This window comes from Taeniopygia guttata, chromosome 2, assembly GCF_048771995.1.
Source record: "Taeniopygia guttata chromosome 2, bTaeGut7.mat, whole genome shotgun sequence".
NCBI lineage: Eukaryota > Metazoa > Chordata > Aves > Passeriformes > Estrildidae > Taeniopygia > Taeniopygia guttata.
The window spans coordinates 10,787,031-10,794,304 of NC_133026.1; the positions used below are offsets into that span (position 1 = coordinate 10,787,031).

Genomic DNA, 7,274 nt, shown 5'->3' on the forward strand with positions numbered 1-7,274 from the left:
GGTAGTAATAATAATAGTAATAATAATAATAATTTTCTTAAAATTACATATACATCCTTTCTTACAAGCTACTTCAATATACTGAGATTTACAGGGATCTGTTTAGTTTATCCCTGCTTTGAGAATCAGTTTGATTATAGCATATAAGCATTATCAGAGGAACAAAACACTGTAAACTAAGAGCTGTTTCATCTAACAGAGACAAGAGCAACACAGAAAAAAATTAAGACTTAAAACTTTATTAGCAATGAATACTATTTTAACAACACATGCGGATGATATCACAGCAGAGTACCCAATGAAAATGGTGTATTCTCCCTAGTTTTTGTCTTCAAACAGGCACTTGAATGTCAAGGTGATGGTGAGCTCTTCTGCAATAATCTTGTCTCTGGACCTCTCTTTGGGACTGAGGGAGGCCTGAGGAAACCTGCCCTGGGTGAAAAGACCAGAACATTAAATTCTCCTCTTCTCCTAACACAACTCCCTAATCACCATTGAGCAATTATCCCTTTCCATTTGCTCTAAAAGGAAAACAAGTGATAATGTAGATTAACTTAAATGGCTGATGATTATTCAGAGATGTAGGGTGACAAGAGTTTCCCTAAATTGAGCAGACTGGATCCTGCTGTGATATAAACACTCATTTTTGTAACCACGGGTTTAGTATTTCTCCTTTAAATTCAGCTTTGCTCATTCTTCCAAAGCGGCTGCACATAACAACACCTCTGGACTGGCAGCCTGGTACATTTAAAATAAACTTTGTTATTGGTGGGTTGTTGTAACTGTCACAGAATTTTTAAAAGTTACATTTTCCTAGAACCCACTAGAGAGGTGTTAAGTAATTAAAAAAATGTGTGGTGTGTTTGTTTATTTATTTATAAAGGATGTATTAATAGTAGTTTAATGGACCATCAAATTTTGCTGTTTCAAAATAAAAGTATATAACTGTTGTATGTGCTTTCTAAAGCTGTTGCACTGGCATCTGCTGTTCAGACTGTTAATACTTTAATATTTTGAAAAGCAAATTCAATTAACTCTCGAGTGTTAATGTACATTGCACACATACAGGGGCACCCCAGTTTGCTCATTTTGGATGAGGCCATGACTGTATAAACAGAGGCATTTCAGAGAAATGTATTCACTGGCTTATCTTTAGCACAAAACACCAAATAAAAAGGAGCTAATATTTTGATTTTTCACATGAAGCACTGCAGTACAGTCCCACTCATCCCAAGATGGTGCTGAGAGGAGTAAGGCAGCTCTTGCAGGATGTACCTCCCTTGCTGTGTGTGGTTCATGGCGCACCCCAGAAGCCTGCACATTCTTGCTTTTCTTAGAATGGATGGTGAGTTATCTTTAATAAAGTGCACTCCTACTGAGATCACTTTTAATGCAATGGTGGAAGTTTCCAAAAAGACATTTAAGCTGTAGAATCTGTGGGAGTAGCAATGCTTAAGGACTAAACCTTTCTGCTGCGCCACTAACAGAGTGCTTCACTTTCTCCATAACTTGTGCTGTTACTAAGGGCTATTTTGTATCACTGAAAATAAACAGAGTAATTCTTATTCATAAAGCCTGTCTTGCTGCCCTCATTCCTAATGACTTTGGACATAATGCAATAAACTTTTGCCACTTCCACTGTGCAGGAACTGTGCTCTCCAGCAGTCCCATCGCCTCTGTGCATCAGGTGAATTTGATTTTCCTGTAGGCTTTACTTACCCACATTTTGTCGTCCCTGGGCCTGCTACTGCCCAAGTGGCTCAAGGCTGGTTTTGGGAGCATGTGTGGTCCACGTGAAAGGCTGAAAGCAGGACAACAAGGCAAGGATTGAGTTTGAGGCACACTGATGAGTTGGAGTCCAGGTCGATGAGGAGAAGGGGGCTGTCTACCTGGTGGTTCCAAGGTACATGGGGAGCTCCAAGGTGTGGGATTGGAGGCATTTATTTTACTGATGCTCTGCTAGAGAGAACATAAACTTGGAGCACAGGATGAAGTAACTGGTATTTGTTTTGCTTTTGTGTTTTTACTTCATTTGTTCTGTCTACACATGTCTAAGCCTCAAATTCCAAACCACGATTTAATCCCTTCTCCTCTGGAGCCCTTGGAGGTAGAAAACAAAGTTGTGGTAAATCATATCATTAGACTTTAATAGCCAATATACAGTAAGTAACATTTTTTCCTCCCAAGGGAGTTATTTAATGTTTAATGAAAATACCAATTTGCATAATTCACTTGCAGTATAAAGGTCACCAACAGTCTGTCACTAGGAAAACATGGTAATTGCTTAAGATAAATATCTTCCATTGACAAAAGAATGTTAATTTGTTGAAAAGGACTACTTAAAATTATTATATTTTAACTATTATATCATCTTTATTCTATTTTTGAGAACATCAAAACTTCTGCAGTAGAGCTCTCAAAGCTGTGTATCACTTTCTCAAAGGCAGAAGATGTTGAGACCAGGCAGACCAGGCTTCTCTATTAGGTGGTAGATAAATGGCAAAAATATCCATAAATATGAGAAGTCGGAGGGAACCTGAGTGATGGACAACGTAGAAGAAGGTATTTGGGTCAAAGACACAGCGGTCCCACACCGAGTTCCCTCTGTGCTGTGATCAGGAAGACCCTGATGGTCATATGCCATCACCAAAACCTCTTGAATCACAAATACAGTCTCTTTTAAAGTTGTGTTCTAAGAGAAACAGAGAATGGTTCCTGGTAAAGCACAACTCGGCCAAGCACTGGACACCTGCTGAGCCTTTGCATGAGCAAGCCCAGACAAGGACTGGACATCATGGCATCCACACAGGAAGAAGCAGATGGTGGAAATCTCTGCTGGGACAGTGTGTGGAGCCCAGCACTGATCCTGACAGCTGCAGACCATAGGCTGCTTTGGGCCAGGGGCCACCACCATGCCCAGAATGTTTGCCAGGAATATCCAAAACTGGCATCCAGCTACCAGCTGTGCTGGAGCACCCTGCATTGCCAGGGGAATATGTGTCAGAACCCACCTCCAACAGGGACTTTCTAAATTGTGAGTCTATGCAGTGTAGCCACAGCCACACAGGAGTACCTGGGCTGGAGCGACTGGTGTCACTTTGTATCTCACTGCTTCTCCAAGAGATGCCTATCAGGGCTTGTAAAGATGACTCAATCTAATAGAATCCTTTTCCCATTCACTGTAAAGCCAGGAGGATTTATCTCTTATCCTATAGGTGCACCATAAGGGTGTCTTTAATACAGGGAAGTGGCCCTGAGTGAGTGACACACTGTTTGCAGAGGGACAAACCTACTTTTGCAACTCAGCACAATAGACCAAAGCCACACTATGTTTCATTTAATGATTACTGCTGCACAAAGCTTTCAAATAATAAGTACTTGCATATTTTAAACCTGACCAAGCTAAGCATTTAATTTACTATTCACTTGACACCACTTTAGTTCATTAAAACCTCTGCAGCATTGGAGAAGGTGAAGAGGGCAATATGATTAAGATAGCATGATTAGGGCAAGGCATGGGGTTCTCTCAGCTGAGAGCTGAGGGAATCTTGTTCTTTCCTTCAAAGACAGCAGTGGTGGCTCTCCTTGGCTGGGCCAGGATGGAAATCCAGGCACCAGATTTCCCTGCTCTTGGGCACTCTGCAAGGTGATGCTTTGGGGATAAGCCTTGCACTGCACAGAATGACCCAAGCTGTTTACCTACAGGTCCTCAGAGTAGTATTTTTAAGGGATATTATCGATATTGATAACTCAGATCACCTCTGTTGTGATATAGAAGCCATCTAATTTTTAATGCATTTATATGAATAGTTATATACATGTATATATATTTTTTAATGTTGGTGTTGCCACTGTGAAATAGAGTAGATGTACCAACTTTATTAATAAAATCCTGACAGCTAAGAAAAGATGGGGGATGCCACAGCAGAAGCAGTGAGGGCCTGTGGGTGTCAGGGCTGATGTCCTGGTCTGGCCTCAGTCTGACCCCATCCCAGGGAGGTGTCCCGTGCCCAGGGCTGGGGCGGTTCCTGCTCCCCTCCCAGTCCTGCTTCCTCCCAGGGATCTGAGGCACCACACACAGCCAAGAGCTGAATGTGCAATTTCTGCAAAATCTGTCTTCTGCTTGCACTTAATCACAGAATTTTCTTTTTCCACCTCCTCACAAATCAAGACCCAGGAAAACAGTATAAGATCCAGTGCTGGATTTAGGCAGATTTTTGGTCAGAGGTTCCTCTGCTCTGCAAGCCCTCCACCCACTATGGTGAGCCAGGGTACGACCATTCCAGGTGTAGCTTCCCAGCTACTGGAAGCTATCTCATTTGAGATCTATGGCTGATCACTTCTGCTTTGAATTTAGGTTCTGTGTGATTTCCCAATGCAGAACTCTCATTAAAGAGAATTAGAGCACAATAAAAATAGGCTTTAAGGGACCAGCCTGTCCAGTCATTCGGGAGGTTCCTTACAGGATTATTTTCTTGATACACAAATGCATGTACATAGTCACTAGTGGCTCCTTGGTATCCTTCCTAAGAGTGGCCAATAGCAGACATACAGAAGAGAGCTTTCCAGTAACAGACATATGGAAGAGCTTCCCAACACCAGCATTTCCACACAGAATCCCAGCTTTAAGCTGTCTGAAGTTTAGGCCTCCTTAAACCACAAGTGGCATATTTGTCTTAAAAAAATTAATGCAACACAGCATCTAAAAATAATCCCATGGAGTCATACATTCTCTTGTTCCTCAGCATTTGAATCACTGCAGCTGACTCCACAGTGCCACAAAACACAAAAATTTCCTAGAGTGAAATACTTAGAAATAAACAGATTCTCTCACTCTGTAAAGCACATACATAAGTCATGTTTTTTCAGAAAGTGCTGAAGGCTCTGGATGAGGAAGTTCTGGCCACACCTTGGTGCCCAAGGCCACACATGGCCAGAGCTGTGGGCACCCCACCAGCTTGCGTGCAACTCAGCTTGCATCAAGCTCTTACTCACACTTGTTTTCCCACAGGAGCTCAAAACCTGAAAACAATTAAACTGCTAGAAACCTGATTATTCTCCAAAGCTGAGATCTGTGGTGGAAGTCCCAGGAGTGCTCACAGAGGAGCAGAGCATCAGCACAGGGCTCAGAGCAAACACCAGAAATGCAGTGGGGGACCAGAGCTGTCCCTCTCTAATGATGCTCCTGCAGCCAAGAAAACTGACTCTAGCTGGCAATGAGCAGGAGGCAGGGAAATTGTCTTCACTGCTGCTATGAAGTTCTTCCCTCTTCAACCAACACTTTAAAGAAGACACGGAGGAATGACTGGATCCCAAATACTCTGTTGACTGCATCTACAAATAGGCAAACACCTGTTGTTCACATTTTGCTGCTCGGGTGGTTTCTGGTAGCCCCTAAAATGACAAGACTCATCTCCAAAATAGTTAAGTTGTTAAACATAACAGTATCCTGTTCTTACATACTACAATTTCATATTAATTTTATTTGGGAGTGTATGAAGGAAAAGAGGTTAAGCCAAGCCTGGATTTAGGCACGCGATTTTTCTTTGACTACAAAAAGGAAAAGGCTGATACACCTTCATTTAGGTGGCTTTGATTCATCCTCCAGCGCTAGCTCTGAACTGGCTGTGCGTGGTGATCACCGCGTGTGACAAACACCCAGCACGCCCGGAGCAAGGTCTGTGCCCAAGGTCTGTGCCCAAGGACTGAGGCGCCCCGGTTCGGGAAGCTGGGAAGCGCTGCCCTCAGGGAGCGGGCGTTCTCAAACAAAACCTGTCTGCAAGGCGCCCGTGGGGAAAAGGCGGCAGCAGTCACACAGCATCTCCCCCTGCTCCACCCCCTTCACGCTAATTATGTGACCTGAACGCTCACGCCTTAATTAGCCCGGAAACAAATTACGCTGGCTCCTCCTGGTGGCTGATCTCTCCGGGCTCGCCGCGTTCGATGTGCCGGGGTGCGCGCTCCCCTCCCGGCTCCGTGCGCGCTCCCGTATCGGCTCCGTGCGCGCTCCCGTATCGGCTCCGTGCGCGCTCCCCTCCCGCTCTGTGCGCGCTCCCCTCCCGGCTCTGTGCGCGCTCCTCTCCCGGCTCCGTGCGCGCTCCCCTCCCGGCTCCGTGCGCGCTCCTGTCCCGGCTCTGTGCGCGCTCCTCTCCCGGCTCTGTGCGCGCACCCCTCCCGGCTCTGTGCGCGCTCCTCTCCCGGCTCTGTGCGCGCACCCCTCCCGGCTCTGTGCGCGCTCCTCTCCCGCTCCGTGCGCGCTCCCCTCCCGGCTCTGTGCGCGCTCCTGTCCCGGCTCCGTGCGCGCTCCCCTCCCGGCTCCGTGCGCGCTCCTCTCCCGCTCTGTGCGCGCTCCCCTCCCGGCTCTGTGCGCGCTCCTCTCCCGCTCTGTGCGCGCTCATGTCCCGGCCCTGTGCGCGCTCCCCTCCCGGCTCCGTGCGCGCTCCCCTCCCGGCTCTGTGCGCGCTCCTCTCCCGGCTTTGTGCGCGCTCCTCTCCCGGCTTTGTGCGCGCTCTCCTCCCGCTCCGTGCGCGCTCTCCTCCCGCTCCGTGCGCGCTCTCCTCCCGCTCCGTGCGCGCTCCCTCCCGGCTCTGTGCGCACTCCGCGGGGCCCGGAGCGCCGAGCGACCCCGGCCCTGCTGTGTCTGTCACCGCACCCGCGGCCACCGCGCCGCCCCTGGCGTCCCCAGGGCTTTGCTGCTCGTGGGCCGGGGGTGGCAGCGTCCCTCGGCACCGCGGGAGGACGGGGCTGGGCCGTGCGTGCTGCGGCTGTGCGTGGGACCATTCCTGGTGTGCGCTGCTGGGACTCAGCTCCAGGAGGAGGGCTGGAATAACACAGCTGAAAAGCTCGCTGATGGAGGAGGTAATGCATATAGTCCAAGAATAAAAGAAAGCAACTGGATTAGGAATTGAGCCAGTTTGTGTTCCCTAAGCCTACCCAGCATTCTTATTTTTTTGAACGGAACAATTCTCCTCTCAGCATAGAGGAACCAGCGTCCCCCCCAGGGAGGCTCGCCTCGGGAGGGGTGTGGGCAGGTCAGAGGACACTGTGCACTTTCATGGTAACATTTGAATAAATATTCTGCATGGAAACAGGCCCGGTGACTGAGCACACTGCCAGGCTGGCCTGGAGACCTGGCTGCGTTTGAAGGACTGTGCTTATAATTACTGTCACCATTACTTGCATCAAGAATTACAACCACATGAGTTTGGAGCCTCATCACTTTTAGTCAGTGCTTTAAAGCTGCCTCTCTCTTATGCATGCCCAGAGGTTTACTT

General features: G+C 47.5%; 1 long non-coding RNA gene across 1 annotated transcript; it reads right to left on the bottom strand.

The window, feature by feature from the left end:
* Positions 1 to 223: 223 nt before the first annotated feature.
* On the bottom strand, positions 224 to 6,003 carry LOC121469412 (uncharacterized). The gene is made up of 3 exons (XR_012054430.1): positions 5,049 to 6,003; positions 1,720 to 1,801; positions 224 to 432 (listed from the first exon to the last, which is right to left on the bottom strand). It is a non-coding gene; the product is annotated as an uncharacterized lncRNA (long non-coding RNA).
* Positions 6,004 to 7,274: the final 1,271 nt, after the last annotated feature.